General features: G+C 35.5%; 1 long non-coding RNA gene across 2 annotated transcripts in view; it reads left to right on the top strand.

The window, feature by feature from the left end:
* LOC108588780 (uncharacterized) overlaps positions 1–24,115 on the top strand; it is a 428,081-nt gene extending 403,966 nt beyond the window's left edge. Inside the window, exons 6-7 of one of the 2 annotated variants that reach the window (XR_013528527.1) lie at positions 23,410–23,500; positions 24,032–24,115. This is a non-coding gene — a long non-coding RNA (uncharacterized LOC108588780). Of the gene's footprint in view, positions 1–23,409; positions 23,542–24,031 lie in introns of those variants that run through there. The other variant, XR_013528526.1, reaches the window with a different exon arrangement.
* The last annotated feature ends 717 nt before the right edge of the window (positions 24,116–24,832 follow it).

Raw genomic sequence — 24,832 nt, 5'->3', positions numbered from 1 at the left:
TGTCCCGATCTCAAATGCCTTGTACATAAGCTTGAATATGTTGCCCTGCACCCGGACATTTTTGCCAGGTGCCATGTAAGACATGCCTTTCACCTTTTGCCATGATTGCAAGGCCTCCCCAGTTACATGGAACTGTGAATTCATTAAACCTCTTTTTCTTTGTAGCTTACCCAGTCTTTGGTATGTCTTTATCAGCAGCATGAAAATGGACATACAGAGGGGATGGAGGGAAATGTGGTGATGAGGGAACTCCGTTGATAGAGAGGAGAGCTGCCATAAAAGTGAAATACTAGAGAGAATCTAAACTATCAGAAGATGTTTAGAAAATTGTGTTGAGAAAAGCACTATGTTATCTAATCTTCTATGCTATTTCTAGAAGAAAGACTACTAAAAGAAGAGTATTATTTTTCAGAGTTACCAAAATGAAATATAAGGGTTTTTTTAATACACGGAGACTAGACACAATAAAAGATGTAGATTTATAAATAAGACATAAGATTTATTAATAACTTTTGAATTTTTTATTTGAATGAATATTTAAATATTTTTATGAGTTTATGATGTCATTCTTATTTATACTCTTGAGAGCAGAAAATATATATATTTTTATCTTAAAATATGTGGTCTAGAGAATGAAACTAATAATATAAGTTTTTCTTGACTGCTTCTGTGGAGAGTCCAGAAAACTTTCTTGAATAAAAGAATTCTCAATGTCACAGTTACTTTAGAAATAGTTTTGTTATGTAAACTTTAAAATATACTTAATGACTCAAGGAGTGTCAGCCTACCACTTTTAAGTAAGTGCGTGCGTGTGTGTGTGTGGGTGTGTGTGTGTGTGTGTGTGTGTGTTTTCCCAGCCTTAAAAGTTTAAGGGACAATTTAGTTGAAATATCCAGAAAAATATTAAATTCATGACAAAAAGAGAATTAGGAAGCATATAATCTGCTCCTTTAAAGGAAGAGTAAGAATTAAGAGAGGCGGTAGTTGATAACATGAATTTTGAGTTACTTATGATATTTTTATTGTAATTACCTTATTGAAATATCAATGCTGCTAGAGTCTATTCTGAACACATTTTGCCTAGGATGAAAGAATGTTCCCCAAAATTGCAACTAGAGCATCAAGATCCATTTTTATGCCTGAAAGCCAGATGGTGGAGTACAGTGGATAGTTTCCTATCATGGGTAATTTTGTATAAGAAAAATTAAAATTTTTCCATCTTCTTTTGTTAATGAAACTGTGAGTCATTGTCTTGGAGCCTGAGGAATAGAAGGAAGTGGGAAGAACCGCAATCTATGCCTGGACCCACACCTGACTCATGGAGTATATTTGGACAAATCTGTAAATACTTTGTTTTGGCATCATTAAAACATTGATTTATTAATTCATTCGTTCATGCATGAAACATTAGTGAGTAACTGTGAAGTGCCCACATATGAAGATGAAAAGCCATAGTTCTTCTGAAATCCACAGTCTGAGAAGAAAGTCAGCTATGTAAACAAGTCATTGTAGTTCCTTGTGACAGGAAGCTAATACATGTACTCAATGTTGACTAGAACATGCTAGGGTAGGGTTCAGAGAAGAAGAAATACCCAGGTGGGTCTTGAAAAGTTTATTATAAGGGGTTGGGAAAAGAGGATTCCAAGTATAGGGAACAATATGTGCAAGTACATGGAAACATGAAAGAACATTGCAGGGGGGTACTGTAAATAGTTTAATATGAAAGCCTAAGGTGGGTGGATGGGAGGCAATGGAGGATGAAATTGGGGAGAGAAAACAGTGCCAAAAATTGGAGGACATTATATGGTATGCAAAGAGTTTGGTTGAATGCTTTAATCAGGATAATAATATAATTTTATTTCTGTTTTTCAAGAAGATTACTTTGCTGGCCTTATGATAGATAGATGGCAAGATGCAGGGAGAGTTAGACAACCCATTTAGAAGTGAATTGCAATAATACAGGCAGATGATGATGTGACCCTGCACCAGAACAATGGGAATGAAAAGGCTGAAGCAGATATTAATGATGTTAAGGAAGTAAAATGTAAAGAAAACATGTAGAACCGTTAGAAATGGAAAGAATAAGGGGAATCTGTGAAATACTTCCCAGATTTCTTGCTCACTTGACAGGTTACTTGCTCGTGTCATTAACTTATTACTAGGAGAAAGACAATGGATAATATTTATATGTGTTGAACTTTAGGTGGTAATCAAAAAAAAAAAACTTGGGAAATTTCATTTTTCTTTTTTCATGGAATTTTCTAAAGATTAACCAGTACCTTTTCTAGAGTATGGAGTGAGTCCAATTAATGTTATATTTACACACTTTTCTCTCATAGAAGATTTACCAATGGTCTCTTTCTAAAACTTCCTTTCTGTCCACTTTTTTTCCTTTATTTTAATTTTGGTCTTACAGGAGATGACTGTATGGCAGGCCAGGATTATTACTGAAAAATTTGGAGAATGACTCCTACAAATAACTTCATAAGAAACCACTCTGGACTTTCACACTGCCGCTACTTTTTGTCAATTTTTTTAAGAAGGAGTTTCTTTTGGTTGTTGTTGTTATACTAAAAGGGAAAAGTCCTGTTTGCCCATAGTTACACAATTCTTCTAAATGAATGGGTTTATCATGTTCAAAATGAGATGATGTGTGATACTGACTTAGGTTTCTCCATAATAAAAAAAATTAATCCTTGTTGAAGGTTATTATTTTCATCCAAAGTAGAAAAGAAGAAAGGGAGGAGAAAGGGAAAGCTAAATAGTGAAAAAGATAAGTAACAAAAACCTCCCCAAATCATATATGAAAATTGAATGAGAGGTTTATATTCTAATATTATTTTTTTCCGGGTATTTTTCTATTTCTTGTTTACCCTCTGGAAAAGAGAGTTCTGATTTAACATTTTCTCTTTGAACATCTTTTGTCAGTAATCAAGCTGCCTTGAGTTGATTGCTCCAAATAAAATATTTCTGTCAATTTGGAATTAATTGTGAAAAGACATGAGATGTCATAAAATAATTCCATCCTTTAATATGACCACAAGAAAGAAATCAAATTGTGGTTAATTCAATCCGTAATAAGCTGACCACATTTTCTAAAGGGCAATATATTTATATACTCCATGTGTATTACATATGCTAAATTTTCAAAAATACCATCAGAAATACTTGTGTTTTTAGTAAAAAAATTAAGCTAAAAATAAATATCTATTTTAAGAATCACCAAACAAAATATCTCTTTATATTTTCCAATTCAATATTCTTAAAGCATCAGCTTTCCTTTTTCTGCATCATTACATCGGTTTTTAAATGCAATCAAGCTTCCATTATCTAAGACCTGATTAGTAAATTCTAATATTCCTGTTCTCTGTTCATCTCCTTCATCACGCCTCTCAAGAACATCACTATGATTTGATGAAAAAGTAAAAAACTTTGAAGTCAAATATTAATCAGTCTAATTTGCAATTTTAAGAGTTCTACAAAAATATTTGGTATGAAGCACTTTGAAACTAAATACTAAGGTTAAGGAAAAAAAAGGGTAAAAAAGAAAAAAAGAAACGAACAAACAAAAAGCCCTAAAACCAAAAATTAAAACCACCACACCTGCCTTAATTTAAGAACTTGAGTTATTGTTTGCTCACCATATGCTGTCAGCATAAATAGAGTTAGCTTTACCTAGTATGAGTGAAACAGTATGTTTTTAATATGGGACTTTCTATTCAACAGAAGTTACTGTCCTTTAGCTTCTCTGCTTTTTAACATATCACATAAATGTAAATTCATTATGAAAATTATACATTGACAAAATAATGCAATTATTACAAAAACTGGTAAGTTACTTATTTAATACTTATTCTCTCTCCTATACCTTTCTCTTGATTTTTTTTCTTCCTTTCTGTCCACCAACCCGCTTTACTTCTTTAAAAAATGTAAAGGATAACATTTTTCAAATATCAATTTACTTCCAGTAGATACAGTTTAATTCATTTTAAGAATACATGGACACAGGGAGGGGAATATCACACACTGGACCTGTCGGGGAGTGGAGGGCAAAGAGAGGGAGAGCATTAGGACAAATACCTAATGCATATTGGTCTTAAAACCTAGACGATGGGTTGATGGGTGCAGCAAACCACCATGGCACATTCTGCACATGTAACCCAGAACTTAAAGTAAAATTTAAAAATTTTTTTTAAATTAAAAAAAGGAACACAGTAAAATGCTATTAAATATTGTGAGCAATGGAAGTCAATTCTGTTGGTGAAAGAATTTCCAGTGATAACTAATCTAGACCTATAATATTTTGGTAGGTTTAATTGAATATAAATGTATTGAGACTTCAAGTTCTATAGTAATAGATTATTGTGTTCTTAACAGATTGTAATACCAGAAGTTGTAACATATAATTTAATTTTATGACTTATTTTTTATTCAATCCAGTCAAAAAGATTTTTTTAAATTGGCTTTTTACAGAGCTTCTTTTGAGCATCTCTTAAGTATAATTTTCCTGAAGATTTTATAGTGCATTATAGTTTACTACAATATGTGTTCTATGTTATTATATGTCTACAGTATATTATTTAAAACTAGATTTTTTTCTATTCTAAAGTTAAAAGAATCAATTCAAATTATATATAACTAAATGGCTTTATCACCAAGTGATAAGGAGCATATGGTATTAGCTGGTTCACCATTATCAAGTGAAGAAAAGGGTGATAAAAATAATAGCTTTACTCAGAAAAGATTAATGAGAAAATGAGGTTACCCTGACAAAAGGATTTGGATTTTCTCACACCTTTTAAAAAACCATGCATTTAATCATTTTTATCTGAGTCTGTGTAATTTATAAAAAGAAACTAATTAGAATTGCTCTCCAGAATAACATTGTTAATGCCTCAGTGCCTTTTTCATATAATCAAAGTTGTATAAACATGTTTATGACAGAATTGTCTATTTTCAAAGGTTTAAATGTTGTAATGATAAAACTGTGTTTAGACTTGAAATTTGGTAAGCTAATTCAAGTTAAGAAAAAGGCAATTTGTAAGAAAACTTAAAAGAAAAATATGATTTTTTTCTCACAAAGCTGACGACAAAAAATATTCAATTCCAGCAGGAAAAGCCCACCATTGCAGTGGGACTTAAATAGACACTATATTTGTTGAAAAGAATACTGAATCAGGTGGCTAAAGACATAGGTACATCCTGAGTCAAGTTACTTTCCTTGCCATTGCTTCAGATTTTTCTTTATAAAATGAGAGTTTGTAAGAAATGATCCCAAATTCCAATTTATAACATTTGAATTGTTTTTTAAAAATTTTTATTTCCATGGGTTATTGGGAAACAGGTGGTGTTTGGTTACATGAGAAGTTCTTTAGTGGTGATTTGTGAGATTTTGGTGCACTCATCACCTGAGCAGTATATACTGCATCCTATTTGTAGTCTTTTTTCCCTCGCCTCCTCCCAATTTTTCCCCCAAGTTCCCAAAGTCCATTGTATCATTCTCAGGCCTTTCCATCATATCTTTGCTCCCACATGTCAGTGAAAACATATGATGTTTGGTTTCCCCTCCTGAGTAACTTCACTTAAAATAATAGTTTCCAATCTCATCCAGGTTGCCATGAATGCCATTAATTCACTCCTTTTTATGGGTGAGTAGTATTCCATCATATATATACCACAGTTTCTTTACTCACTCATTGGCTAACGGGCATTTGGGCTGGTTCCACATTTTTGCAATTGCTGATTTTGCTTCTATAAACGTGTGTGGAAGTATCTTTTTTGTAGTATGATTCTTTTCCTCTGGGTAGATACCTAGTAGTAGGATTGCTCCATCTAATAATAGTTCTACTTTTAGTTCTTTAAGGAATCTCCACCCTGTTTTCCATATTGGTTGTACTAGTTTACATTCCCACCAGCAGTGTAAAAGTGTTCCCTGATCACCACATCCACACCAAAATCTACCGTTTTTTATTTTTTAATTATGGCCATTCTTGCACTAGTAAGGTGGCATTGCATTGTAATTTTGGTTTGAATTTTCCCAATCATTAATGATGTTGAGCATTTTTAAATATATTTGTTGGCCATTTGTATATATTATTTTGAAAATTGTCTATTCAGTCCTTAGCTCACTTTTTGATGGGATTGTTTTTTTTGTAATTGTTGTTGATTTCTTTAAGTTTGTTGTCAATTTTGGATATTATGCCTTTGATCAATGTATGATGGTAACATTTTTCTCCCATTCTGTAGGTTGTTTATTCTATATATCATTTTTTCTGTTGCATTTGTTTTTGGGTTCTTGACCATGAAATCTTTGCTTAAGCCAATGTCTAGAAGGGCTTTTCCAATGTTATCTTCTAGAATTTTTGTAGTTTCAGATCTTAGATTTAAGTCCTTGATCCATCTTGAGTTGATTTTTGTGTGAGGTGAGAGATGATGATCCAGTTTCATTCTCCTGTGGCTTGCCATTTATCTCAGCACCATTTGTTGAAAAGGGTGTCCTTTTCCTGACTTTATGGTTTTGTTTGCTTTGTCAAAGCTCAGTTGACTGTAAGTATTTGGGTTTATTTCTGGGGTCTCTATTCTGTTCCATTGGTTTATGTTTCTATTTTTACACCAGTACCATGCTGTTTTAGTGAATATGGCCTTATAGTATAGTTTGAAATCAGATAATGTGATGTCTCCAGATTTGTTATTTTTGCTTAGTCTTGCTTTGGCTATGTAGGCTCTTTGTGAAGAATGATGGTGGTATTTTGATGGAAAATGTGTTGAATTTGTAGATTGCTTTTAGCAGTATGGTTATTTCTACAATTCTGATTCTACCCATCCATAAGCATAGGATGTGTTCCCATTTGTTTGTATCATCTGTGATTTCTTTCAGGAGCATTTTGTAGTTTTTCTGGTAGAGGTCTTTTACCTTCTTAGGTAGGTATATTCCAAAGTATTTTTTTTTCAGCCATTGTGAAATGGGTTGAGTTCTTGATCTGATTCTCATCTTGGTCTCTGTTGCTATATAGCAGAGCTACTAATTTGTGTACATTAATTTTGTATCTGGGAACTTTGCTGAATTTATTTGTCAGCTCTGGGAGCTTTCTGGAAGAGTTTTTAAGATTTTCTATATATATGTATATAAAATTGCATTTTAGGTTTTGGGGTACATGTGAAGAACATGCAAGATTCTTGCATAGGTACATACTAGGCAATGTGGTTTGCTGCCTTCCCCCCCATCACCTACAGCTGGCATTTCTCCCCATGTTATCCCTCCCCAACTCCCCACCCCTGCTGTCCCTCCCCTAGTTCCCTCCAAAAGACCTCAATGTGTGATGCTCCCCTCCTTGAGTCCAAGTGTTCTCATTGTTCAACACCCACCGATGTGGTGTTTGATTTTCTGTTCTTGTGTCAATTTACTGAGAATGATGGTTTTCAGGTTTATCCATGTCCCTACAAAGGACACAAACTCATCATTTCTGATTGCTGCATAATATTCCATGGTGTATATGTGCCACATTTTCCCTGTCCAGTCTATCATCGATGGGCATTTGGGTTTATTCCAAGTCTTTGCTATTGTAAACAGTGCTGCAATGAACATTCATGTGTATGTGTCCTTATAATAGAACAATTTGTAATCCGTTGGCTATATACCCAGTAATGGGATTGCTGGGTCAAATGGAATTTCTATTTCTAGGTCCTTGAGGAATTGCCACACTGTCTTCCACAATGGTTGAACTAATTTATACTCCCACCAACAGTGTAAAGGTGTTCCTATTTCTCCATATCCTCTCCAGCATCTGTTGTCTCCAGATTTTTTAATGATCACCATTCTAACTGGCGTGAGATGGTATCTCAATGTAGTTTTGATTTGCATTTCTCTAATGACCAGTGATGATGAGCATTTTTTCATATGTTTCTTGGCCTCATAGATGTCTTCTTTTGTAAAGTGTCTATTCATATCCTTCACCCACTTTTGAATGGGCTTGTTTGTTTTTTTCTTGTAAATCTGTTTTAGTTCTTTGTAGATTCTGGATATTAGCCCTTTGTCAGATGGGTAGATTGCACTATTTTTTTCCTATTCTCTTGGTTGCCAATTCACTCTAATGATTGTTTCTTTCGCTGTGCAGAAGCTCTGGAGTTTAATTAGTTCCCATTTGTCTATGTTGGCTTTTGTTGCCAATGCTTTTGGTGTTTTAGTCATGAATCCCTTGCCTATGCCTATGTCCTGAATGGTTTTGCTTAGATTTTCTTCTAACTGCAGATGGATTAAAGACTTAAACATAAGACCTAACACCATAAAAATCCTAGAAGAAAATGTAGTCTTTGGGATTTTCAAGGTCCATGATCATATTATCAGCAAACAGTGACAGTTTGACTTCCTTTTTACTGAGGAAATAAAGGGCATTCAGATGCCTTTTGTTTCTTTCTCTTGCATGGTTGCTGTGGCTAGGACTTCCAGTACTATGTCGAAGATGAGTGGTGAGAGTGGGAATCCTTGTCTTCTTCCAGTTCTCAGAGGGAATGCTTTCAACTTTTCCCCATTCAGTATTATATTGGTTGTGGGTTTTTTATAGGTGGCTTTTATTACATTGAGCTATGTCTTTTGTATGCCAGTTTTGATGATACCACTCATAAAGGGATGCTGGGTTTTGTTGAAAGCTTTTTGTGCATCTGTGGAGATGATCATGTGATATTTGTTTTTAATTTTGTTCATGTGGTGTATCACATTTATTGACTTGAATATGCTAAACCATCCCTGCACCCCTGTTATAAACCCACTTGATCATGGTGAATTATCTTTTTGATATGTTGTTGGATTTGGTTAGCTAGTATTTTGTTAAAGATTTTAGCAGCTATGTTCATCAAGAACATTGGTTTATGGTTTCCTTTTTTAGTTATGTCCTTTCCTGGTTTTTGGTATTAGGCTGATACTGGCTTCATAGAATGATCTAGGGTGGGTTCCCTCTTTCTCTATCTTGTGGAATAGTGTCAAAAGGATTGGTACCATTTTTTCTTTGACTTTCTGGTACAATTCACCTGTGAATCCATCTGGTCCTGGACCTTTTTTGTTTGTCATTTTTTAATTGCCATTTCAATCTTGCTGCTTGTTATTGGTCTGTTCAGGGTATCTAATTCTTCCTGATTTAAGCTAGGAAGGTTGTATCTTTCCAGGAACTTATCCATCTCTTCTAGGTTTTCTAGTTTATATATATAAAAGTATTCATAGTTGCTTCAAATGAACTTTAGTATTTCTGTGGTTAATATCTCCTGTTTTGTTTCTTATTGAGCTTATTTGGATTTTCTCTCTTCTTTTCTTGATTAATCTTAATAATAGTCTATTGGTTTTATTTCTTTTCAAAGAATCAAATTTTTGTTTCATTTATCTTCTGTATAAGAACTGCTAAAAGGAGCTCTAAATCTCTGAATGAATCCTGGAAACACATTAAAACAGAACCTATTTAAAGCATAAATCTTACATGACCTATAAAACAAAAATATGATTAAAAAACAAAAACACAAAGTGAAAAACCAAGATACACAGTCAACAAATAGTACAATGAATGGAATGGTACCTCACATCTCAGTACTAACAGTGAATGTAAATGGCCTACATGCTTCACTTAAAAGATGCAGAACTGCAGAATAGATAAGAATTCACCAACCAATTATCTGCTGCCTTCAAGAGACTCACCTAACATATAAGGACTCACATAAACTAAAGGTAAAGGAATAGAAAACAACATTTAATTCAAATGGACACCAAAAGCAGATAGGGTTAGCTATTCTTTTTTTTTTCTTTTAATACCATCAGAGCTGTTGAGGGTAGCTATTCTTATATCAGACAAAACTGTAAAGCAACAGCAGTTAAAAAAGACAAAGAAGGACATTATATAATGGTAACAGCCCTTCTTCAACAGGAAAATATCACAGTCCTAAACATATATGCATCTAACACTGGAGCTCTCAAGTTTATAAAACAATTAGTAATAGACCTAATAAATGGTATAGACAGCAACACAGTAATAGTGGGGGACTTCAGTACTCCACTGACAGCACTAGACATGTCATCAAGACAGAAAGTCAACAAAGAAACTATGGATTTAAACTATGCCTTGGAACAAATGGAATTAACAGATATGCACAGATAATTTTATTCTACAACTGGAGAATATACATTCCTTTCAACAGCACGTGGAACTTTCTCCAGGATAGACCATATGATAGGCCACAAAATGAGCCTCAATAAATTTAGGAAAATTGAAATTATATCAAGCACTCTCAGACAACAGTGGAATAAAACTGGAAATCAACTTCAAAAGGAACCTTCAAAACCATGCAAATACATGGAAATTAAATAATTTGCTCCTGAATGATTGTTGGATCAAAATTGAAATCAAGATGGAAATTTAAAAATTCTTCAAACTCATCACAATAGTTACGCAACCTATCAAAACCTCTGGGATACAGCAAAGGTGGTGCTAAAAGGAAAGTTTATAGCCGTAAATGACTACATAAAAAAGGCTGAATGAGTACAAGCAGACAATCTAAGGTCATATCTCAAGGAACTAGAGAAGCAAGAACAAACACACCCAAACCCAGTGGAAGAAAAATAATAACCAAGATCAGAGCAGAACTAAGTGAAATTTGATTCTTTATTACAATACTTATTATTTAAGTTCTCTATAGATTCTGGATGTTAGATCTTTGTCAGATGCATAGTTTGGGAATATTTTCTCCCACTCTGTCTGTTTTTGCTGGCAATTTCTTTTGCTGTGCAGAAGCTCTTTCATTTAATTAGGTCCCACTTGTCAATTTTTGTTTTCGTTGGAGTTGTTTTTGGGGACTAACCATAAGTTCTTTGCCAAAGTCAGTGAGAAAAAAAGGATATTTTCTAGATTTTCTTCTAGGTATTTTATAGTTTCAAGTCTTAAATTTAAGGATTTTAAGTTTAAATTTTTAATCCATCCAGTTAATTTTTGTATATGATGAGAGGTAGGGGTTCAGTTTAATTCTTCTGCATATGTGTAGCTAGTTATTCCAGCACTAGTTACTAAATAGAATGTCTTTTCTCTATTGCTTATTTTTGTCTTAAACAAATCAACAAGTAAAAAACAACTAATACCATTAAAAATGGGCAAAGGACATGAATGGACATTTCTCAAAAGAAGACATGCAAGCTGCCAACAAACACATGAATAAAATGCTCAATATCACTCACTAATCATCAGAGAAATTCACATCAAAACCGCAATGAGATACCATTTCACACCAGTCAGAATGATGACTATTAAAAATCCAAAAGATAAGGGATGCCAGTGAGGCTATAGAGAAAAGCGAATGCTTATATGCTGTTGGTGGGTATGCAGACGAGTTCAGTCACTGTGGAAAGCAGTTTGAAGATTTCTGAAAGAACTTAGAATTCTCATTCAAGCCAGCAATCCCATCAATCAGCATATGTCAAAAAAAATTGTTCTATCCAGAAGACACATGCATTTATATGTTCACTGCAACATATTCTCAATAAAAAAGACATGGAATCAACCTGGATGTCTATCAGTGGTTGATTGGAAAAAAGAAATGTGGTACATATACATCATGAAATATTACACAGCCACAAGAAAGAACGAAGTCATGCCTTTTGCAGCAATATGGATGGAGCTGGAGGCCATTACCTAAGTGAATGAACACAAGGACAGAAGACTAAATACCACATGTTCCCACATAAATGAGAGTTAAATGTTGAACACTCATAGACATAAAGATGGGAACAGCAGATGCTCGGTACTGCTAGACAGGGAAGGAAAAGGGAAGCATGGGCTAAAAGAACTAAATACTGGGTACTCTTCTTAGTATCAGGGTAACGGAATTCTTTTAACTCTAAACCTCAGCATCACTCAATATACCTTTGTAGCAAAGCTGCACATGTATCCTCTATCTATGATAAAAGTTGACAATTAAAAATTAATTATTGTTAATAAGAATAACAAAACCATTGATAAAATTTCTGAAAACATACAAACAAAATTCCCTTTGTCTCTAAGACTTGACTGAAATGACAAAGAAAATACAAATAGAAGAAATCTGTTGTCATTAGTAGAAGCTCAGAGTAATATGCCATCTAGACACCACAGACTCTAAAGCATATTGACTCTATATAAGATAAGGTAGGTGGGACAAGACAATTGAGGGTAAGAAAACTGTGTGTCCTGGGGAGACAGATGGGATCGTCACTGAAAATGTGTAATTTTTCCTAATTTGAGTGATAAAGGAGGGAGAAAAGTACAGACCAAGAGACAGATGCGAGATGCTAATTCCCAGGGAGAGGCCAACAGACAGCAAACACAAACCAAGGGAGGCAAATTTCTTTCTCAAGAGTCTAATCACTGATCTGAGGGACTTTCTAATTTGTCAGGCATCACTACCCATGGGAGGTGAGGTGGCACAAGATTGTTTCCTGCATGCAAAGGCTGAAACAAGCAAACAGAAAGGTGCCTTACTCTTAGGCCTTTCTACCCAATAAGGGAAATAATGGATGCAACTTTAGGCCTTGGTTTTTACCCATGGGCTTCTAGAATACTGCACAGAATATAGAAACTTACAGAAGGTTGCATAAAATTAGAGAACAATAAGAGCTTACAAGAAAGATTTCCCACACTTTGGTGAAATGTCCTGGCTTACCTTGATCTTTCCTCAAATAGAATCAGAAAAATTAATGTGCTAGAACTAGCTTGTACTGGCTTCAAAGAGCTGGTTGTTAGCCTTTTAGGAATAATGCAAGCCTGTTTTTGTCATGTCAACAGTTTGAAACCAGCCATTATGGAGTTACAAAGTACAATAATAATGGAAATGAAAAATTCTCTACAGAGGCTCAAGAGTAGATTTGAGCAGGCAGAAGAATCATCAATGTTGAAGATAGATTTAAAAGAAAAGATTAGACAATCTGAAAACCAGAAAAAGAAAATGAAGACAAATGAGAAGAGATTCTCAGATGAATTTGAGACACCATTGAATACACCAACATATGAGTAATGGGAGTACTGAAGGAGAGGAAAGAGGGAAGGGGCAACAACAACAAGAAGTAATGCCATTTACAATTTTTTTAAAGAATTAAGTATATAATAAACTTGAGGGAAAAAGTGCATAGCTTTTATACTAAAAATTACAAAACTTTGTTGAATGAAATGAAATAGCTAAATTAATGGAAACACATCCTATGTTTGTGGATCAGAATACTTTACTATTGCTAAAATGGCAGTAATCCCCAAATTAATCTGCAGATTTAATATAATCCCTATCAAAATTTCCAGAAATTGAGAAGTTGATTATAAAATATATTAAAAACCAAAGGATCCAAAATAATCTAGAAAGAACAAAGTTGATGGACTCACACTTCCCAATTCCCAAACTTACTACAAAGCTAAAGTAATCAAGACAGTGTGGCTGGGCACAGTGGCTCACATCCATAATTCCAGCATTTTGGTAGGCCAAGGAAGGTTGATCACTTGATGCCAAGAGTTTGAAACAGGCCTGGCCAACATAGTGAAACCCCATCTCTACTAAAATACAAAACTTAGCTGAGCATGGTGGCACATGCATGTCATTCCAGCTACTCAGGTGGCTTATGTGGAGAGTCACTTGAGCCTGAAAAGTTGAGGCTGCAACGATCTGAGATCGTACCACTGCACTCCAGCCTGGGTGACAGAGAGAGACCCTGTCTCAAAAATAAATACATAAATACATAAAAAGAAGAATGTGGCTCTGGTGTTCATATGGACATATAGGTCAATGAAATAGAACCAATACTTTAGGAATGAACCTTTATATTTGTCATCAATTGCTTTTTGACAAGAGTGCCAAGACAGCTGAATGGGCACAAATAGGCCTTTTAACAAATGGTTCTGGGACAAATGGATAACTACATGCAAAAGAATCAGATTGGGTCCCCTACTTTATTCACACCACATGCAAAAATTAACTCAACATGGATTATAGAACTAAATGTAAGGGCTAAAAATAGAAAACTCTGAGGAGAAAATTACATAAGAATAAATCTTATGATTAAGTAACTTTTCTTAGGCATGACTCCTAAAATACAAATAACAAAAATAAATAAATTGAACTTTATCAAAATTAAGAACTTTTGTGCCTCAAGAGAAGCTATCAAGAATATGAAAAGAGAGCCCACACAATGGGAAAAAATATTTGTAAATCATATATCTAATAAGAGGCTTGTATTCAGAACATACATAAAGAACTCTACAAGTCAATAGAAAACCAATTTTAAAAATTGACAAAGGATTTAAAAATTGACAGTTGTATACTTTAAATGATGAATTTTATGGTATGTGAAGCATATTTCAGTAAAGCTTTTTAAAAAAAAAAAGAAGTGAAGAAAGATCTTTCTAAAGAAAATTTTAGTGGTGATATTAAAAATATAACAACTGATGTTACAGGCACTGGTTATTGAAAGGAAGATGGCCTTAGATCTCAGCTGGACTCCAGAGGCCCCCTTCTGGCATAGCCATTAACTATTTTGGAACAGGTAGACTTTCCAGGGGTTAAGGGCAGAAGCACACAATTTGCCAGTACATACAAGTATAGGCCCACAATCCTTAGGCTAAGCTTTTTAGAGCCAGTTGTGTTTCAGAAATCAGACTTTTTCAGATCTTATAAAGATACAGCTACTATATTCAACTACCAAGTTACAGAAAATAGATGGGCCCAAGGAACAGCTTAAACTTTACCATGAATATTCAATCAGCAAAATTTAGTCTGTGGGACAATCTATAGGACAAATGCCTGGATGTCTTTAATAAATACCTTACAAAGTTAAAACAAAAACAAATGAAGAGGAAACTATTGTTTTGAAAAGACTTGAGATAAATTAACCAATGACAATTAAGTGAACCCAGACTCCCAACCTCCCAGGGACTTTTCTCCATAAGCCATCTTCTACCTCTATCTTAATTTCAGGTTCTCTCCCCAATTAGATCCTTTCCATCAGCAATTTAAATGCTCAAAGCTTTTCAGTCTTTAAAAAGCACTCTTCAATGCATCTCATTCTGACATCTTACTAGTTGCTAGGTTTCTTAGTCTGTTTTCTGTCCCTTTTAACAGACTATCTAAAACTAGATAATTTGCAAAGAAATGGAATTTATTTCTTACAGTTCTGAAGGCCTGGGGATCCAATGTTAGAAGGTGTATCTTGTGAAGGTCTTCTGCTGGTAAAGACTCTCTGTGTGTCCTGAAGTAGCACAGAGCATCACATGGTGAGAGGGTGGAGCTTATAACATGCTCACTCAGGTCTTTTTCTCTTATTATAAAGCCACCAGTTCCCCTCCCATAATAACCCATTTGTCTATCAACCCATTAATCCATAAGTGGATTAATCCATTCGTGATCCAATACCTCTTAAAGGTTCCACCTCTCAGTACTGCCACATTGGAGATTAAGTTTCAACATGAGCTTTGGAGGTGACATTCGAACCATAGCAGTGAATCTTGGCATCTCTTTCCTGTGAATGTCTCTTTATCTCCATCTTTGCTGCATTTCACTTAGTTTGGACTGCTGTGGTTTTTACCTGAATATATAGTTTCTATACAGATTTTCTGTCTTTTATTCTTGCTCCCTGCCATGAACTGAAGTGCGTCCCCTCAAAATGCATATGTTGAAACCCTAACCACTAAAGAGATGATATTTAAAGGTAGGGCCTTTGAGAAATAATTAGGTTTAGATGAGGTCCTGGGGTTAGTACCCTTATAAGAAGAGGTAGAGAGACCAGCATACTTTCTTTCTCTCATTATGCAAGAACACAGCAAGAAGACCACCATCTGCAATCCAGGAAGAAAGCCCTTACCGGGAACTGAATCAGTAGGCATCCTGATCTTGAACTCAGCCTTCAGAACTATGAGAGATAAATGTCTGTTGATCATCGTCTCTCCTACAGTAGGCAGATCACTGATTTTCCATTCTCACACACAAAAAAATTATTTTGCCTAGCATACTCCTACTGTGGCATAGATGAGCTCTCCAACCACTGGCACTCCTGCCAGTTGCCTTCCTAATATTTCATGTTCAGTCTCACCTCCCGACCTTTACATCTACTGATTACCCAAGACTCCCAACTTTAACTCATTCTTCAACTCTCAATTTAAATGTCACCTCCTCTGCAAGATTTTTCTGCCTCCACCACCCGACTGTCCTCCCAAAACACTTTGTGTTTACTCTTTCAAGGCAAGTTTGCAATCTGTTAAAATAGACTATTGCAAAGGAGAATCATTCAGTGTTTAATTTAAATAATTAAACACATTGTCCTTTTGTAAAACAAACAAGCTAATAAGCAAACAGTCTCTATCCCTCCCTCAACAAAACCAGAAATTCAACAAAGTAAATATTATTTGTATAACCTGCCCTTTAATTGGAAGAGAACTGGTTCATCTGGTGGGTAATTGATATTTTTCAATGCTAAGAAAAGTCAAAACAAACTAAATTAGGTTCACTGATAGTTGATACAGAATAAACATAATAATGACTGCAGTAATGACTACTACACTTTTAAAAACGAATTAAGAAGTCTTCAAAGAGATCTATTCAAACACTAGCTATCATCCCACATCTTTCTTGCTAATGGAATTCTGGTATTAGGAAATCATGAGTTTCACATTGAACTCCCAAGGTTTAGATATCAACTCTTATACATCTAACCCAATTATAATTCTTTCCCTTTGGAAGAGACCAGTTTGGGTATGAATGTGATACAACACTTAACAATAATATGTAAAAAAAAAAAAAGTCTATTAGGAACATTGTGGAACTTACTAGGTCTTGAGAGCAGGTGATAACTTAAATTTTGGTTCAACACAAAAGCTTTATTCTAGCTTTCCCACTTGCCCCTTCTTCTCATCTATATCTTGTAGGTAACCAATCTCAATAGTTTACTGACTGTACTTTCTATATTTCTTTCTGGCCAAATGAGCCGATGCATATGTATTCTCTTTTTTAGTCTTTCTCACAAAAATGTAGCAATCATACATACTCTTTTACACTTTGCATGGTCTCATTTAATATTTGTAGCAATCCCCTAATTCAGTTCAGTGAAGATCTTCCTTTTCTTTATAGCTATATAGTATCCCATTGTATACTATATATATTAGATCATAGTTTATTCAACCACTCTATTATTTATGTTCATTAGATCCTTTCTAATATTTTGTAATACAAATAATACTGCAACAGATAATTTTATACATATATTTTTTATGGTTGGAGGGCATGTCCTTACGGTAAATTCCTAAAAGTAAAATTTCTGGGTCAAAACATAATGTTTATGTAATTCGGTTAGACACGTTAAATTTCCTTCCAAAAAGTTAGTATATGATTAATTTCTCTCAGCGATAAATTAGCATACCTATAGCCTTACAAACAGAATGCACTGTCCTACTTTTTTTGTTTTTGCCAATGTGATGGGTAAAAGATGGAAGGTAAAAAACATTATAGAGATGGAGACAGAGCAAGATAACCAAATAGAAGCCTCCATTCATTGTGCTCCCGACAGGAACACCAAATTTAACAACATCTACACATAAAAGCACCTTCATAAGAACAAAAAATCAGGTGAGTGATCACAGTGTTTAGTACTAATTTTATATCACTGAAAGAGGCACAAAAGAGGTTGAAAGACAGTTTTAAATCATTGACATCACTGCTCCTTCATTCCTTAGCAGTGGCTGTGTGGCACACAGAATTTCAGTTCTTAAGGGAAGGAGAATGCAATGATTGTGGGACTTTGCATTGGAACTCAATGCTGCCGCTCACTGCAGAAAGGAACCCAGGTAAAACTCAGCGCGCGTACACACACACACATGCACACACACGCACGTACGCGTGCGCACACACACACATGTGCACACACACACGAGTATTTAAACTAACCCTAGCCAGAAAGGAATTGTCCATCCCAGTGGTTGGAACTTGATTTCCCACAAGCCTCACCACCATAGACTAAAGTGCTCTGGGGCCCTAAATAAACTTCAAAGGCAGTCCAAGCAGCAAGGACTGCACTCCTAGGTAAGACCTGGTACTGGGCTTGGGGAGGAACATGACTTAGGAAGATGACAGCCAGTGGGGCCAAAGGAATGCTATGCCACCCAGCCCCCAACCCCAGGCAGCACAGCTCCCAGCTCCAAAAGGAACTCCTTCCTTCTGCTTGAAAAGAGGAGGAGGGAGAGTAAAGAGGACTTTGTCATGCAACTTGAGTACAAGCTCAGCCACATTAGGACAGGGCACCAAACACAGCCATGAGGCCCCCATTCAAGGCCCTAACTCCTGGATGACATTTCTAGACATACTCTGGGCTAGAAGGGAAGCAGCTGCTGTAAAGGGAAGAACTAGTCGTGGCAGGATGCATTGCCTGCTGACTAAAGCACCCTTTGGCCCTGATAATCAGCAGCAGTAGTGAGGTAGTTCACACCGTGGTTTTTGGGTGAGATTCTGAAATGTGCTGGCTTCAGGTATGACCCAGAACATTCCCAGCTATGGTGGCTATGAGGAAAGACTCCTTCTGCTCAAGGAAAGCAGAGAAAAATATAAAGAGGACTTGGTCTTGTGGCTTAGGTGCCAATTCAGCCACTGTAGGGTAGAGTACCAAGCAGGCTCTTGGGGTTCCTGATTCCAGTCTTTGGCTCTTAGATGGCATTTCTGGAGCCGCCATACCTAGAGGGGAGCCCACTTCCCTTAAGGGCAAGTCTCAGGCCTGGTAGAACTTACCACCACCTGACTTAAGAGCTCTTGGGCCTGAAATAAACATAAACAGTAGCCTGGCATTATTCCCATGGGCCTGTGGTAGTGGTGGCCACAAGGAGGGACTCCTCTGCCTGGGGAAAGAGAAGGGGATAGTAGAAAGAACTTTGTTCTGTAGTTTTGCTGCCAGTTCAGCCACAGCAGAATAGAGCACCAGGTAGATTTCTAATTTCCTGACTTTGGGCCCCAGCTTCCCAGTGGCATCTCTGGATCAGCCTGGGTCTGGGGTAACTTGCTGCCACTAAGGGAAAGACACAAGACTGGCTGGATTTTCCACCTGCCGATTGCAGAGCCTTGGAGCCCTGAGTAAACATAGGCAGTAGCCAGGAAGGGGTTACAGCAGGTCTTGTCTGAGCCCCAATGTTGTTCTGGCCTCAGGTCTGACCCAGCAGTCCTTGTGGTGGTGACCATGGGGGGGCTTATGTTACCTCTATCCCAGCTCCAGGCTGCTCAGCACACAGAGAGAAACACGTTCTGTTTGGGAGAAAGTAAGGAAAGAGAACAAGAGTCTCTGCCAGATAATTTTTCCAGATCTTATTGAAGACCACCAAAGCAATACCTCTCTACAAGACTGAAAGAGTCATATCACTACTGGGCTCCGGGTGCCCCCTAATGCAGATCTGGCTGTAGTGACCAAAAACTTAGGTCACAACACCCAAGTCCCTTCATATGCCTAAAAAGCTTCCCCAAAAGTATGAGTAAAAGAAGTCCAGACTGTGAAGACAGTAGATATCTAACTCTTCAATGCCCAGACACCAATTAAATCCACAAGCATCAAGACCATCCAGGGAAACATGGTCTCACCAAACTAATTAAATAAGGCACTAGAGACCAATGTCAGTATCCCAGAATATGTCATCTTACAGACAGAGGATTCAAAATAGCTGTTTTAAGGAAGCTCAATGAAATTCAAGATAATACAGAGAAAGAATTCAAAATTTTATCACATAAATTTAACACAGAGAATAAAATAATTAAAAATAATCAAGCAGAGAAATGCAATTCCCATACTGAATAATGCATTAGAGTATCTTAATAGCAGAATGAATCAAGCAGAGGAAAGAATTAGTAAGCCCAGAGATAGGTTATTTGAAAATAAAGGATTCAGATTCAGTGTATGTTCTATCCTTGTAAATGTTCTGTGTGCCCCTGCAAAGTATACTCTGCTCTGTTTGGGTAGATTCTTTTAAGTGGAATTAATTCAAGGTATTTGATTATTTACTTTTCTATCTCCTTACTTGTTTTCTATCTACTTTAATATCCAGCGTAGTTTCGTTGACATCCTATCCCTTCCTGGAAGAAACGTTTTGCTTTAATTTGCAATTCAATTCCTTTACACAATATAAATTAGTACTTGTTGACTCTTTCTTTGAGTCATTTATAGCATTATTTGCCTGTTCCCTCATATGAGTAAAACAAAATCCTTAACACATGTTTTATATCTGTATAAGAGTGATGAGCTTATCTTTTTCTGAAAATTACCTTTTAAGAGAATACAGACATTCTTACTTATATATGTATTACCTCTGTCTGCTTTCATGCTACAACAGTGGAACTGAATTTTTGCAACAGAGACAACATGGACTGTAAGGCCTAAGATTTTTGCTAACTAGTATTTTCCAGAAAAATTTATCAACTACTGTTCTACATCATACCAACCATAGCCAAACTTCAGGAGTTCCAGTGAGGACTTCATTCTCCAACAGCTGTCTGATGTTTTACGTTGCTAAAGTTACACAATTCAGGTTTAATCTTCAGTGATATCAAAGAAAGCAATTGGATATTTAAAATACCAATTTAAATAATGATATTTGTGTCTGTGTACAAAAATTAGCATTTAAAAATTCATATCTTTCCATTGAATCATAAACTTCTTTATTGGATTTTTTAAAAGAAACCATAGACTGATTTTTATCGAACATACAAGAGAGAGTTTATATTTCTGGGCCTGGCTTTCCCAGCGAGCAAAGAGAAAAAAAAATGTTGAACACCAAGGTTGCCCCCCATATTGCCGTGTTTTAAAAACGCATTAAACTAAGAGAGACCATTAACAAATGACTTGGAAGGTTAGTAGAATTTTTATCCTCGGTAATAAAAGTCGATCTTCTCAAGTATTTATTTTGAGATTCAATTTTAAAGGGTTTTATATGAATAATCTAGAAAGCCTGTTGGTTTCTTGGTGAAAACATTATTGTTATCGCTAGAGGGAGCTGGTTTTACATAAAATTAATGTATGTAGGAATGTATCTAGAAAACGACAAAAACACTTTGTGGTTCATGTTAAGAAAAAGAACAAAATTCTTTTAAAATATTCTTTTTCTGGTAATAAATTGCACTTGTCAAAAAATTATAAACTGAAATTTTCCTCAAAGTACTGTAATCTCTGTTCCCTTGAAAATTTTTGATACTCTGTGAAATGGAATAAACATTCTACGAGGTATCACTTAATTTTCACATAGTAGTAGTGATGTTTATAGTCTTTTCATTGTTCTTTAAATTTATCCTACTTTAATTTATTTTAAAATAGAATTTCGTTACTTTAGTTTGAACAATATTCCAAGCAGAGTTTCAGAATAAGATTTTGGCTAAATTGTCTATTTATTTAATATAAAAGATATTGACATTCCTGTGTTACTTTGAAATGCCTGATTTTCAGTGAGTGTAAAAATGAAAAGAATCATTAAGTATTTGCTTTAACTTAAGTACTTTCTTACAGGTAAGTATTATTGTATTGGTAGCTGTCTCAAGCTTATGTAGGTAAATTTACGTAAATGTACATAGGTCACATTCAGAATAAACTTACATGAGAACCAGATGAAGTACTGGATCTCACAATGCATTACAATGCAAAGTCTAAGTAGGTTGCAATCAGGGTTCTCCAGAGTTTCCTGTACTTTCTTTACAACCAGTAATTCTTGCTGGAAGAACTGAATCCTCTATTTCTTCCAAGGAAATTGTGAATGTGTTGACCAGAAGTTACACATTATAAATAATTTTTCAGTATATGCAGAGCCTAAGCATCTATTTATTGGAAGTAGGAGTTGCCACTATGGCTTGCAGGCAATTTGTCATTGCTTTTGTAAAGTTTTATTGAACACAGCCATGCCCAATCGTTCAAGCATTGTCTGTGGCTGCTTTCAGGCTACAATTGTAGAATTGAGTATTTGTGATGGACACCTTAGACTCTGTAAAGTCTAAAATATTTACTATCTGTTCCTTTTAAAAAAAAAAGTTTTCAGATTTCCAATTTAAAGTATTATAGTCAATAAATACATGTTGAGTGAGTAAATGGATGGATGAATGAATGAATAAACAAGTTGAGTTGACCTGAACATGTGGCAGAGGGAAAGCACTAATATATTAGAGAATCTGAGGCATACTTTGAGCTAAGCAAATTTACTCTTTTGTAACTGTTTCTATCATTTTGGTGGACATGATAAAATACCTATTTTTAAATAAATATCATAATCATACTGTCAGCTCAGTCAGTATGACATAGTAAATATTTCCTCAAAGGCAAAAGTACTTCTATATATCATCTCCTTGACCATTGACATTCAGCCAATAGTCAATAGCTTTGGCTAAATGGGAACTTACTAAATCCACAGTGTTTCCTTAAGAATTTTTAGTTGGAACTATACCTACTAAGTTTTAAAATAGAGCTATTTCATCTCTCTGCACTTTTTCTGATGCTTGGATATCAATGCTTATAAATTATTTCTAAATCTCCTTTCAAGTTGAGCAAACCTGTAATTTCAAAACAGGATTGTAATTGATAGAACATGTTTGACCAGGTGAATGGAGTTTTAATAGGTAAATTGTTTCAGACAGTGAGAAACTGACCTTTGTTAATTCATTGATCCCCCTCACTTTTTTTTTTTTTTTTGAAACCAAATCTCTCTGTCACCAGCCTGGAGTGCAGTGGCAGGATCTCGACTCACTCTCACTGCAACCTTGAACCCTCCTGGGTTCAAGCGATTCTCCTGCCTCAACCCCAGGAGTAGCTCGGACTGTAGGTGCATACCACCGTGCTCAGCTAATTTTTGTATTTTTAGTAGAGAAAGGGTTTCACCACGTTGCCAGGATGGTCTCAATCTTTTGACCTTGTGATTTGCCCGCCTCGGACTCCCAAAGTGCTGGAATTACAGGCCTGTGCCATCATGCCTGGCCTCATTGAACCAGTTAAAACTCTGCCCATCTCACACACACACACACACACACACACACACACACACACACACAAATTCTTCTTGCCGAATTCAATGATCTATATCAATTTTTTAAAAATTCAGATTATGTCCTTGCTTGATAGTATTTTTACGCTTCTAAAAAAAAAAAGATTTTTGTTATTTCCTGTATGTCATAACTTTTTACCTTTAGTCAAGGTTTTAAATTCATAATCCTGAGTAAATATCCCTGCCACTGTTCCTGAATCAACTAGAGAAAACTAAAAATATTATTCAATTTCACAAATGTTCATTAGTTGGTCATTAATTTTGATTGGACCTATCAATAATGAAGTAGAAAAAAGGGTAAGGATTTGATTTAAAAGAAAATTGTTTTTCTTTCAAAGAAAGAAACCGAAACAAAGCTGACAATGCCTTTTCTTTCTTGCCTCTTCAGGTCTCAATAACCAGTGGTTAACAATGAAGTTTGTTGTTGTGTCTGCTAAGAAGAACATGAACAGCTATTGCAAGCCACAGTAGATTATTCAGTGGGTTTTCTCTACAGAACTTGTTGACTTGAATCACAGAGGGGTTTCATGCAACCTGATAAATCTTTGTCAAGATTTTTAAGTGGAAGAAAAAAATGGTGAAATGTACAACTTGTAGAAATGTTTTTTTCTAGTGTGGTCCCAAATGGTGCCATCCTTTCACTCTCCCAGTATGCTCTGATGAGGAAGGGACATAGAGGTCATTGAGGTCAATGGCGAATCAGCAAGAGCTGACAAGATGTGATTCGTGGCACTAAGAATGGCTAAATACCACCAACCCCTCCAGACTATTTTCCAAATATTTTGGATTTTTTCAAAGACCAAAGACTTTGACCAAACTATTTCTCTCTCCACTCCATTTTTAGCTCTAAATTTATACTTATAAAGCAAATTCAAACCAGGACTTCAGAATAACACATAGTTAAGCAATTTGAAGTGGTAGGAACCTATCCTCAAATTATATGTAGACCTCTCAGCCCTTAGAACTGGAAGCTGGGAAGCTGATCACTATTTTCATGGTCATATTTCTAGGTGGAAGAGAGTGAGGTTAAGGAAACCCAACCAAGTTAAATTCAGGATTTTTTTTTTAACTTGATGTCCATGAGTGGAGTTTTGGAGGTCTTTGAAGTCTTAGAAATGGTATGTAAATTTTTATGTTATGTATATCTGTGTATATTGCTGGTATATAATGTTCATGATTTTACCAGAGTCTCAAAGCCTCCAAAAACTTAATATGTAGAAAGCAATTTTTTAAAAGGCTGTTAAAACAAATTATCTTCTGGAAAATGTAAGCTGTTCCACTTAAGCTTCACAGCACTTCTGTAGATTGGCTAAGTGCCACAGCCAATAGCTAATATAGATTCTAGAAACAGACTGCCAGAGTTCCAATTTCAGTTCTGCCACTTATTAGCTCTATGAACTGACTTTCTATAACTCAGTTACCTCATCTGCAAAATGAAATAATAATAGCACCTATACCATAGGGTTATTATGAGGAATAAATGAGGTAGTATTTGTAAAGTACCTAGTCCCTGCTACAAGATAAATGCTGTGTGTGGGTGTGTGTGTGTGTGTGAAAAACACTACATATTAATCCCTAGGGTTTAGATGATGAAACTGTGATAAGAGTTTTGCCTAAAATCACATTGCTTGTAAGAGGAAGAAACAGGTTTAAAATTCAGAGGGGTTGTTTTGTTTTCTTTTGCTTCCATGTAAACCCTGCCAATCATTGGCCCTGATGAGTTCTGTGTATGTGGTCTCTTAGCTTCCATTCCCACTCTATCCCACCCTGTCCAATGTTGTACTTCTAAAATCACTTTGTACACATCTTCC

The sequence above is a fragment of the Callithrix jacchus genome, chromosome 17, assembly GCF_049354715.1.
Source record: "Callithrix jacchus isolate 240 chromosome 17, calJac240_pri, whole genome shotgun sequence".
NCBI lineage: Eukaryota > Metazoa > Chordata > Mammalia > Primates > Cebidae > Callithrix > Callithrix jacchus.
Note: the sequence above shows the minus strand (reverse complement) of the source record. Positions and strands in the feature narration are given on the sequence as shown.